The following is a 12,516-nucleotide window of genomic DNA, read 5'->3' as shown; positions in this document are numbered from 1 at the left end:
TCTTGTTTTCCACCATATCGTAGGTGAGTTTTCCTAAGCAAAAGGAGCTGGGATGGCAGAAGTGGAGCTATGATCTTCAATCAAAAGGGAAAAGCTCAGGAGCTTGGCTGCTACATCATCAGCAGGAACTTTTTGCTGTTTTCTAGGAAATATAAAACTCGCACCTGCTCCAGGGCTGCCTCCTCCGTTAGCACATCCCAGCCTCTGAACGCTCAGTTTCTGTGAGGTTGTCCTGCCTCCTGTGTTCTCCTTGACAGTAGCTCCGCTCACCCGGAGTTCATTTCTTCTGCCCTACCTCTGCTCCTGCCAGTGCTGGTTTAAGAAAAAATTACCAGCTTCTCATCTCCATTGTTTTTGGGGATTTTCATACCCCTGTGGCAGCTTCTAGCCTCCCAGCTGCTGCCAAGGTGGTCCAAGTGACCTCCCCGGGTAGTAATGATTGTTTGGGCTCATCAAAGTTGCACAGAATTTGAATGGTCTATCTTGGTGCTATATTTTCCACAAGTCCTATTATTTTTTTATGCAGTTTTGCCCACAGCAAAATTTTCTGGGAAGTATAATTTTATGTTTCAAGCAGAAATGCTTGTGTATGAAAAGTCCCTGGTACATAGTACAGACTTAATCTTTTTTATTATTAGTCTATGTCTACTGTAACTTTGTCCTTGAAATGCTGACCAAAAAAAAAAGACAAGCCAAGAAAACCCCGTAGTGATAGCTGCAATGCAGAGCCAAGGAGCACCATGATAATTCTGATAATGAAAGAATGAGATTTTTACCCTCTTTGGCCAATATTTTGAATGACATTCATTTGGAGAAATTCCTCCTGCTTTTTTTTTTTTTTTCACTTTTCTTTTTCCAGTTGGAGCAGCTCTTTCTAAGGCATGGGGATATTTTATCCACTTCTGTGCATTTAAATCCTTAATTCCACTGTCTCTTTCTATGTGACTAGATCAGGCACTTATTCTTAGAGAGAAACAGCCAGGTGGAGAGTAATCATCCTGGCATCATTCCTGATGTTTACAGAGTATGGCACTCAGACTTGAAATCTCCAGTCACCTTTGCCGGCAGGGACAGGTTCAGTCCCCTCGCCTGACAAGAATGGGAACTGAGGTCTGGCTCAAGGTCTAAAAGCAGAACAGTCTGGCCAGGAGAGGCAGCCAGGTGTCCTGGCTCCCAAGTCAGTGTTCTGTCTCCGAATGTTTACTCTCTAACCAGACCCTGCCTTATGAGGTCATTGCTAAATTGTTACCTTAAACATGAGGTCGATGGTCAAAACTGCTGATCCACAGGTCAAATTCAGCCCCCAGACATGTTTTGTTTGCCCTTGCATGGTTAGAAAGCTGGATGTTTCACATTCAGAACGTCTGGCAACCCCGAGCTAATAGCCCCACATGGCAACAATCAGCTGGAGCTGACGAGCGTCTTTCCCTTTTGGCCAGGACAGGCTCGCTCAGCCTTGCCACAGTCCCTCAGTCAGTCATGTCCGACTCAGTCGTGTCCGACTCTTTGTGACCCCATGGGCTGTAGCCTACCAGGCTCCTCCCTCCATGGGATTCTCCAGGCAAGAGTACTGGAGTGGGTTGCCATTTCCTTCTCCAGGGGATCTTCCCGACCCAGGGATCAAACCTGGGTCTTCCGCATTCCAGGCAGATGCTCTAACCTCTGAGCCACCAGGGATGCCCACAGTCCCTAGCACTATATTGTTGTACACTTACACAAACCTATCCTCATACACGCACACACGTTCTGTATTAGCCTGCTAGAGCTGCCATAACAACGTGCCACGGGCTGGGGGGCTTGCTAAGATGCTAAGTCACTTCAGTCGTGTCCAACTCTGTGCAACCCCATAGACGGCAGCCCACCAGGCTCCCCCGTCCCTGGGATTCTCCAGGCAAGAACACTGGAGTGGGTTGCCATGTCCTTCTCCAATGCATGAAAGTGAAAAGTAAAAGTGAAGTCACTCAGTCATATCCGACTCTTAGCGACCCATGGACTGCAGCCTACCAGGCTCCTCTGTCCATGGGATTTTCCAGACAAGAGTACTGGAGTGGGTTGCCATTGCCTTCTCCGGCTGGGGGACTTAAATGACACCAATTTTTTTTTTCCACAATCCCAGAGGCTAGAAGTCCAAGATTAAGGTGTTGGTAGGGTTGGTGTCTTTGGCTTAGAGGTGGCTGGCTGTCTTCTCCCTGTGTCTTCACACGGCCTTCCCTCTATATATGTCTGTGTCCAAACTCCCTCTTCTTATAAGGACACAAGTCTTATGTAGGATTAGATCCCACACTAACGCCCTCATGTTAACTCAATTTCTTCTTTGAAGACTATTTCCAAAAACAGTCACATTTTGAGGCACTGGGGTTTAGCAATTCAACATAGAAATTGGGGTAGGGGGCCACAGGACCTAATCCAACCCATAACATATTCCTTCCTCCTTCCATATTACCTGCTTAACCCCAAAGGCATATGAATCTTCAGTCGTGACAAGCAGGGGCATACTTTTGTTTATTTAACTTTCACAGCTTTGTGTCTATTTCATAGACAGCCCCTATATGAAGTGCCTTAATGATGAAGTGCATAAAGCACACTTCAAAGAGATGTCAAGTTTTAAAGACAGGAAGACTCTCAAGAGACCATCTCCTGCAGGGGTTTTCAAACTAAGTGAAGTCGCTCAGTCGTGTCCGACTCTTTGTGACCCCATGGACTGTAGCCTACCAGGCTCTTCTGTCTACGGGATTTTCCAGGCAAGAGTACTGGAGTGGGTTACCATTGCCTTCTCCAGAGGATCTTCCTGACCCAGGGATCGAACCTGGGTCTCCCGCATTGTCAGCAGACACTTTATCATCTGAGCCACCAGGGAAATCCATTCCCCTTTTTCAAACTAAGTCACAAAACAAAAGTGAAAAAGAAATGGATACATAAAATAGCTAAGCTTCATTCCTATTCTCCAAAACGGTTCCTAAGAAAGCTCCAGAAGATACTGGGCCTCCAAACATGAAACATGATTTGAAAACCACTGATGTAATCTAAATCATTCAGTTTAGGTATGAGAAACCTAAGCTCATCCACATGCCCAAGGCCACCAAGAGCAGGGCAGTATCAGATCCCATATCTCCTTCCCATGTAGGTTCCAAAGAAGTCATGGTGTCAGTGGACGCAAACAGGACAGTTTGAATGACATCATTAGAACAGGGAAGTCCTGATACTGTATTGGTGGGAAGGGCAGATCTAGGAGTCGGGAGACCCAGATGCTAACTGTGCTTTGCCAGTACTGGCTGTGCAACCCTGAGGACAGAGGGCTTGACCCCTCTGTTCCTCTCCACGCACGGCCCAGTAAGATTAGACTTCTCAGGCTCCTTGTTGTTGTTGTTCAGTCGCTAAGTCGTGTCTGACTCTCATGCTCATGAATTGCAGCATGCCAGCCTTCCCTGTCCTTCACTATTTCCCTGAATTTGCTCAAACTCATGTCCACTGCATCAGAGATGCCCGTGGGATCTAAGGTCCCTTCTAGTGTCAAAATACTAAGGATTCCAAACTGTTAAACTTAAGAGTAATTCTGCTCATTTTTACTTTTACTCTGTTGGTACAAAACTTCATAACTTCTTGCCCCACAAGCTTGTGTTCCAGTAAAGGGAAGGCTCACACTTTTCACACCCAGAGCATCCTCCACCCTGGAAAAGCGATCCTCAGTCCTCATCTGCTGATCACTAGGGTGACTTGCAACTATGGGGTAAATCCATATCACCGGCCTTCACTAATCAAGGCCTTTTAAGATTTGCATGTCCTCCAAGACAAATGGGGACTAGACATGATGTTTGCTGGGGTTGTTTTCTAGGAACTTAGAGTTGGCTGTGTCTAGTTCAAGCTGAAGCCTGTTAAGACAGGATAGGACCACCCACCCTCCAACTGGGCATGTGCAAATGTCCTCTCCATGACCTTTTGAACGTGCATAGGCCTGTGGCCTAGTTACGCCTGCACAGAAGGACGATTATTGCACTTTTCCCATCACTTTCCCCATGGCCCCACCTTCTTCCAATCACCACTCCCAGCCCCCTCATGCCTCTGACCATCTTGCTGCTTTATTGATCATTCCATAAATACCTCCAGCTCCTGGTGCTGGAGGGGAGGTGCATTTCAGGTTTGTTCTCCCCTCTCCTCACTCAGTTGTGATGGGAATAAGCACTCTTTTTGCTGCAAATCTTAGCGTATTTGATGCACACCAGGCAAAACAAAGCTGGTTTGGTAACAAAGTCAACATCTAGAGTTCAGCTTGCTCTTAAGGAAAATCAAAAATGAAAAAGATATTCCGCAGATGAAGCTGTGCTATCTGACCCTCTCTTTTCTCAGTAAGGTGAACTAGGAACTTTGCCCCACAAGAAAAGTGGGAGAAAGGAGGGTGGAATTTCTTCTCCAACTAACATTCCAGTAATAATCTTATTTCATGAGGTTACCCACTGTGAACCATGCTAATTCCCCCAAGTAATTAATATCTTATTTCAAGCCAAAACCTACAGCTCCGAACATCCAAACTTCAGTTACCACCAACACTCAAGTTCTCTCTTTCCTCTTTTCCAACATTTCCAGCCTCCATGCAAGTACCTGTAGCTGGAGAACTAAATTCTGGCCAGTGGAATATGAACCAGGTAACCTCTGTCTCTTCCAGGGCCTGGCCCATAAGAGCTTCTCACATGTGGTCCTTGCTCTCTCTTCTGCCAGTGGAATGGAAAACCGGGAGGGCAAGGCCTAGGGCCCTGAATGACTTCATGAAGAAGAGACGTACCCCCACTCGTATCCCCACTGAGGCTGGTTTAGAGGCAAGAAGTAACTTTTCATTCTGCTTGGTCACCAGGATTTGGGAGTTGCCTGTTTCAGTAGCTAGCACTATTTAATATATGCATCCTGTGAAGTACAAGGCAAATCTACTCCTTTCCACTTGCCAGACCTTGAAATATTTGAGGTTAGTGCTCATCTAAAGGTGAGTGAAAAAGTTGGCTTAAAGCTCAACATTCAGAAAACTAAGATCATAGCATCTGGTCCCATCATTTCATGGCAAATAGATGGGGAAACAGTGTCAGATTTTTTTGGGGGGGCTCCAAAATCACTGCAGATGGTGACTGCAGCCATGAAATTAAAAGATGCTTACTCCTTGGAAGGAAAGTTATGACCAACCTAGATAGCATATTGAAAAGCAGAGACATTACTTTGCCAACAAAAGTCCGTCTAGTCAAGGCTATGTTTTTTCCAGTGGTCATGTATGGATGTGAGAGTTGGACTGTGAAGAAAGCTAAGCACCAAAGAATTGATGCTTTTGAACTGTGGTGTTGGAGAAGACTCTTGACAGTCCCTTGGACTGCAAGGAGATCCAAGCAGTCCATTCTGAAGGAGATCAGCCCTGGGATTTCTTTGGAAGGAATGATGCTAAAGCTGAAACTCCAGTACGTTGGCCACCTCATGCGAAGAGTTGACTCATTGGAAAAGACCCTGATGCTGGGAGGGATTGGGGGCAGGAGGAGAAGGGGACGACAGAGGATGAGATGGCTGGATGGCATCACTGACTCGATGGATGTGAGTCTGAGTGAACTCCGGGAGTTGGTGATGGACAGGGAGGCCTGGCGTGCTGCAATTCATGGGGTCGCAAAGAGTCAAAGACGACTGAGCAACTGAACTGAACTGAAATATGACAGAGTGACAACCTCTCTTCTCCTTTAGTATCTTCTTCCCTTTGATTTTTTCTGATTCATATGATTCCCCAATATGCTATCCTGAACACATTGCCTCAGGACTGCATGTGCATGGAAGAACTCACCAGTCGTCTTTTTCTGGCTGAAGTTTCCCCAAACCTAAGCTTTTGGTAGGTCAGAGAGGAGTCCTAACATAATTAGAATATTTGGGAGAAATATCATCAGTGACAGAAAGATGATGGAACCAGAGTTTCTCCACCCTTAAGATGGGAAAACATTCCACAAGCCCACAACCAGAAGTCTCAACCAGAGTTCCACAGCAGATTTCAGCGTTAATGTCCTAAGAGATCCACTGCATCTAAAGCAGTAACATTTCTCCTACACATCTGGAGTGATACTAGTTATTTTTTCATCCTTGGGGGAATTTTAAAAACTGTTTCTGAGGACTATGGTTTAGATGAGGAGCTCATACTTAAGAAAAGCTGCTTGGAGGGAATGAGAGGAAGGGAGAGAGTGCAGGGATTGAAGGATCATACAGAGCAGAGGGAAAAGTGCCAGGGAGCCGGCAGAGTGCCAGATCCACGTGGCAGAAGAGCCTGCCTTTCCCGAGTGGCAAAAACAGCAAGGTCCTTGGGAGGAGTAGCCGTGTGGCAGGTTGCAGGCAGCATCCTGGCCCTCGGGGGCTCCGAGGCAGTGAGAGTGAGCTGATTTGAAGTAGGGAGGCTGGATGAAGGAGAGACGTCCCAGCTTATAACCTGAAAGACCAGTTATTAAGGATTCTATGGGGCAAAGAATATCTCCATGAATACCTTTGAAGACAATTCAAGAACTTACTAAAATTCCTACATCTTCTCATTCATTAGATCAGATATTCAGAAGACCTAAAATGATGAAGCCACGTACTATTCAGTGAAGGCTTCCTACTGCAAAGTCTTGAGATAAACAGCCTCTTCCCCATGCTGTTTTTTTGTTGTTATTGCTGTTTTGGGGGGCTTTTCCCCCTCTGTTGACAAAGAGCTTCTCCAAGACATTAGCAAAGTGAAAGTGAAAATGAAGTCCCTCAGTCTGTCCGACTCTTTGCGACCCCATGGACAGTAGCCTACCAGGCTCTGCCGTCCATGGGATTTTCCAGGCAAAAATACTGGAGTGGGCTGCCATTTCCTTCTCCAGGGGATCTTCCCAACCCAGGGATCAAACCCAGGTCTCTTGGATTGCAGACAGATGCTTTACCGTCTGAGCCACCAGGGAAGATAACATTAACAAAGCCCATCTTCAAATGCAAAAGCAGTCTTCAGCCCTCCTGGAAGACCTCGCCAGACCACCAATGCACTCTTGACAGGATGTGTTTGTTCCCTCATTTTATGTTTTCCAGAGGAACCTCCTTCCTTAATGTAATCAGAATCCAGAACTATACCCAAACAGCCATTCTGCAATAAAAGTCAAGGCTTCCTCTAGAAACTCCTGAGGAGGAACAGATAACCGTACACAGGGCTGGCAAATACATTGCCGAGAGTTAATATTTAGTGGAAAGATTTTTTTAATGAAGTTAAAAAAAAAAAGTTTTTCAGCCAAAGTAGGTATTAACTAAAGTGCTAAATGTGGGAATCACAGTTATCTTTAATGAAGTGTGCACAGCACACATGAAATATATAATTATCTCCCTGAGTTTGCTCAAACTCACGTACATGTATAACTTGAGAAAGATTCCTGTGTTGTCTGTAGCCTGGGGCTCTGCATTTTAATTGGGATGTGGGAAAATGGGAGAGTACAGCTCAACCCAAGTTATTTAAAGCCTCAAGAGAGGATTAAAGGAGTTGCGATGGTTTTGTTCTACTGCTGAGAAAGCTAAGGGAGGACTACATAGCTGTTTTCAAATACCATAAAGTTTAGTCCCAGGACACACTTCTTCTGAACTCAGCCCTGGGTCCTTCCCACCTCGGAGCGCTTGAACCCATTCCAGCTGAGAAGTGCTATCCTAAGTGGAAAGTTGAGCCATATGTGTTCCCATTTCCCTGGAAGCTTCCTCCTGAGAGCCCATGTTGCTCCCACATCACCATCTCCCCACCCCGTCCATTCCATTAGCATCACACTGATTCCCTAAACTCCTACCCACCCAGTCCTGGGCCCCTGCCCATCTAATGCCCCACTAACCTGCTCTTCATCACCCCGGCCCCACACCCGCTTTGGGATCCTCTTTGGCCACCTGATGCAAAGAACTGACTCATTGGAAAATGCCCTGATGCTGGGAAAGATTGAAGGCGGGAGGAGAAGGGGACAACAGAGGATGAGATGGCTGGATGGCATCACCAACTTGACGGACATGAGTTTGAGTAAACTCCAGGAGTTGGTGATGGACAGGGAGGCCTGGCATGCTGCGGTCCATGGGGTCGCAGAGAGTCGGACACGACTGAGCGACTGAGCTGAACTGGCTTCTTACTGGTGGCTTTGCCACAGCAGCCTCCCTGGCCTCCCTGCCTTCTGGCACTCCCTCATCCCCACCATGTGGTCATTTTCATGCTCCCCCAGAGTTCCCACCCCAAAACAGAAATGTAACGATATCACTCCCCCACATAAACATCCGCAGTGGACTTTCTGCAGGTTGAGAGTTTTTCAGAATAATATTTTTTAAATATCTATCTTGTCTCCTTTTAGCATCCAAATCTCCTTCACATTGTTCTCAAGCCCCTTTACATCCTGACTTAGGGCCACCTCCCCCCTCACTAGCCCCACTGGATACTCTGCTCCAGGCTCATTGCATTTACTTGTTCAGTCCTGTTCAACCCTTTGTGACCCCATGGACTGTAGCCTGCCAGGCACCTCTGTCCATGGAATTCTCCAGACAAAAATACCACAGTGGATGATCATCCCTTTCTCCAGGGGCTCTTCCCAATCCAGGGGCCAAACCTGAATCTCCCGCTTTGCAGGTAGTTTCTTGACCACCTGATCCATCAGGAAAGCCCGCTCCAGGCTTATCGGTCCTTCACAATTTCTTGAACATCCTCCCGCATCCTTGCCTTTCTATTGCTAGTCCCTATGCTGGAATATCATTCTTGTCTCCTCCGAGTGATAGAATCTGAGTCATTTTTCACAGCGAGGGTCAAAAATCATCTTCCCTCTTACGCCTTCCTGAACCTGATAGCGCTGGGTCCTGAAACAGCACTTGTCGCATCAAGATTGTGTGCTCAGTCGTTCAGTCGTGTCTGACTCCTTGCGACCCCGTGGACTGTAGCCCAGTAGGCTACTCTGTCCATGAGGATTCTCCAGGCAAGAATACTGGAGTGAATTGCCATGCCCTTCTCCATGGGATCTTCCCACCCAGGGATCAAACCCACATCTCCTGCTGCTCCTGCAATGCAAGAGCATTCTTTACCACTGAGGCACCAGGACGACTGACATGATGATTACTTGGGTACATTTTTGTCTTACTAGACTGTCAACTTTTAAAAATAGGAACCATATCTTATTTACTTAGGTTTTCCCAATATACTGTGCACAATATCTGATATATAGTAAAAGTTCAATAACTGTTGAGGGAAAGACTAAGCTCCCAATTCAAAGAGTCTACAGTTTACCTCACATATCCAGTCTGGCTGGGACCTGGGAGTGTTCAGCTTGGAGTAAGAAGCAGGATTCCAGGAATGGGTTAACAGGAAGTAAGCTACAATTGCCCGTAACAGCTCCAGCTGGGCAGAGTTTACATCGCAGTGTCTGGATCAAAGCAGGCAGTTCCTGCCCTGCCTCTTCCTAAGTGTCATAACTGGAGCAAAAGTCCTTCATCAGCCAGTCTGGCCACACCACCGACACGTGGGTTAGAAAGCAGGGGCTGCCTACTTCTTTCCAGGTTTCCATGGATACCGTGCCACCATGGATCCCCTGGGATTCATCTGCAAGGGCAGCTGCCTCTGCTGGGCTGCAAATACACAGCAAACAGGCAGGAGGGGAGGAAGGGAAAGGGAGAGGGCAAAAGTGGGGAGGGCAGAAAGAATTAAGAGAGAGCATATGGGCTGAGGTGCAGAACGAGGAGGGTTGGTATTTGTTCCTACAGAAGAGAAAAAATACTTGAAAATCAAACATATTTTCTCAAGTTCCTTTTGCTAAATATTAAAAGTGAAAATCGCCAGTGGAAGACTGCCTTCCTTTCTGCAGCCAGGACAGAGCTCCTGGATATATTTTGATCAGAAACTTCTAGGTACATACTTCACAAACATAAGTAGGCAGGCAAGCATTCTGACAGGTGCTTATTTAACTAAAAACAAATTAGGCAGCCAATCTGTAAAAGTGTAATACAGTGACTTTTTCTCCCTTTTGATCATTTCGTTGACGGAACGCGTACATTTATGCAGGCAATAACAGTAATTAATATAGTTGTCTCTTTATAAAGGAATGTTGCCCAGAGCTTCACAAAAACCCAGTGAGATAGGCAAGCTGGATATATGTAGCTATAATATCTTGTTTCCTGATGAAGTATCAGAGAGTCCACTAAGACCCAGCTGCTCCGTGGAGGGAGAGTCAGGACTCCCACTCAGAACTCCAGCTTCTAAGACTGGTGTGCCCATTCCTACATCCGCCTCCTCCTGCGTGGCCAGGCTGCCAGCTGAGCCCCAGGCCACTTCTCAACTAGATCACAAAAGATAACAAAAAAGGGAATGCATGGTTTGGGTTGGGATGGGCATGTTGACATAATTTTTATAGTTTTCTGGGCTTCTAAAACTCCACATTAAATATATGCATGTCCAATCATCCAACCACTGGCTTAGAAATTTTTAACATATTTTCTCTGAATTTACAAAGTTGGCTGTCTTGCCAAATTGCACACGGCATTGACTGGTTTGTTGAGTGGATCAGTCTCCAAAATCAAGTTCATGGCTTCTGTCCCCATGGAGGTCTGTAAGTTTAGTTCTATGTGACAGCCCATTGTCATGAGCCACAGGAAACCCCTGGATGCAAACGCTGTCTCCCTTTTAACTAAGTTTTATTTGTTTCTCAAATATCTGTGTTTGTGGGTATAGAGATGATCATGCATTACATTTGTACATCATGACAGTTTCAGAAGAACTTTACTGTTTCACATGCCCCGTCCATACTCCCTGTCACCACACCATCGCCCCCCTGGCCATGAGGCTGACAGGGCAGATAACACTAACTTTACAGACTAAGATGTGGAACTTGAAGAGATTAAGTAATATGTCCATTTAACACAATAGGAATGTGGTGAATCAGGGACTGCTAAATCCTAAACTTCTAATCCCAAATCCAGAACTCTTGCCAGGAGGTTTGTTGATCTCTTTGCCCTCTCCCACACCCACCATGAAAACCCTGATAAGATGGGGAAATCTCTCACCATTGATGAACATAACTCAGAACACAGGCTGGACTGTTGGTGAGGCAGTGGAAAGTGGGGCCCTTGTCTGCAGTTGCATAGGACCCTGGACTCCAAGACTGAACCTACCACTCTGCTGTGATTGTACATCCACTAATCTGTGCCTCTGATGAGGAAATAAAAGTTTTTAAACCTACATCCATGGATAATTAATGAATCCCCTGCCATTGAATTTTTTTGCTGGGATAGAAGGTCCATACTTTTCATCAGATTTTCAAAGAGTATGTGTGCATGTGTGCTAAGTTACTTCAGTCATGTCTGACTCTTTGTGACCCCATGGACGGTAGCCTGCCAGGCTCCTCTGTCCATGGGATTCTCCAGGCAAGAATACCGGAATGGATTTCCATGCCCTCCTCCAGGGGATCTTCCCGATCCAGGAATTGAACCCCTGTCTCTATTGTCTCCTGCATTGGCAGGTGGGTTCTTTACCACTAGCGCCACCTGCTGCTGCTGCTGCTGCTAAGTCGCTTCAGTCGTGTCCGACTCTGTGTGACCCCATAGACAGCAGCCCACCAGGCTCCTCCATCCATGGGATTTTCCAGGCAAGAGTACTGGAGTGGAGCGCCACCTGGGAAGCCCCCAAAAGAGTATGTGAAAGTCATTCAGTCGTGTCCGACTCTTTGCGACCCCATAGACGGCAGCCCACCAGGCTCCCCCGTCTCTGGGATTCTCCAAGCAAGAACACTGGAATGGGTTGCCATTTCCTTCTCCAATGCATGAAAGTGAAAAGTGAAAGTGAAGTCGCTCAGTCGTGTCTGACTCTTAGTGACCCCATGGACTGCAGCCTACCAGGCTCCTCCATCCATGGGATTTTCCAGGCAAGAGTACTGGAGTGGAGCGCCACCTGGGAAGCCCCCAAAAGAGTATGTGAAAGTCACTCAGTTGTGTCTGACTCTTTGCGACCCCATGGACTGTCCATGGAATTCTCCAGGCCAAAATCCTGGGTAGCCTTTCCGTTCTCCAGGAGATCTTTCCAACCCAGGGATCAAACCCACGTGTCCCACATTGCAGGCGGAGTCTTTACCAGCCGAGCCACAAGGGAAGCCAAGGAGTATAAGAGAGGTTAAAAACCTCTGCTCTGCTCTGTCGGTGCACCAAGCTTGGTAGGTTTCTCCAATGCCTACCACAGTGCCTTGTATGCAAACAGTGCTGGCTGGATGCGTGCATGCATGCCTGCCTCTGTTTCTCTGTCAAGTCCTAACCCCACAATTGACTGAACTACTGTGAAAACCGAATGATGCACTAGACAGGATCCAAGTGCTGAAACAGAATCTTAGGCAGAAATATTTGAAACTGAAAAATACTGTCTCTCAAGGCGATAGATGCGAGAATGCACACAACACTGCTCTTCCCATCTTCCTGTCCGTTTACTGCCCCCAGAAAGAAGAGGACCCAGGACCACCAAATTCAGCAAAGCATGTAGAAAAAATGATGTGGCACATGATCTTAGTCCTGACT

The 12,516-nt window shown here is 46.6% G+C and overlaps 1 non-coding gene across 1 annotated transcript; it reads right to left on the bottom strand.

Annotated features, from left to right (window-relative positions):
• Nucleotides 1–1,605: 1,605 nt before the first annotated feature.
• TRNAS-GGA (transfer RNA serine (anticodon GGA)) lies at nt 1,606–1,677 on the bottom strand. Its single transcript has one exon. It is a non-coding gene; the product is annotated as a tRNA-Ser (tRNA).
• Between the last annotated feature and the right edge of the window lie 10,839 nt (nt 1,678–12,516).

Source organism: Bubalus kerabau, chromosome 18 (genome assembly GCF_029407905.1).
Source record: "Bubalus kerabau isolate K-KA32 ecotype Philippines breed swamp buffalo chromosome 18, PCC_UOA_SB_1v2, whole genome shotgun sequence".
NCBI lineage: Eukaryota > Metazoa > Chordata > Mammalia > Artiodactyla > Bovidae > Bubalus > Bubalus kerabau.
Note: the sequence above shows the minus strand (reverse complement) of the source record. Positions and strands in the feature narration are given on the sequence as shown.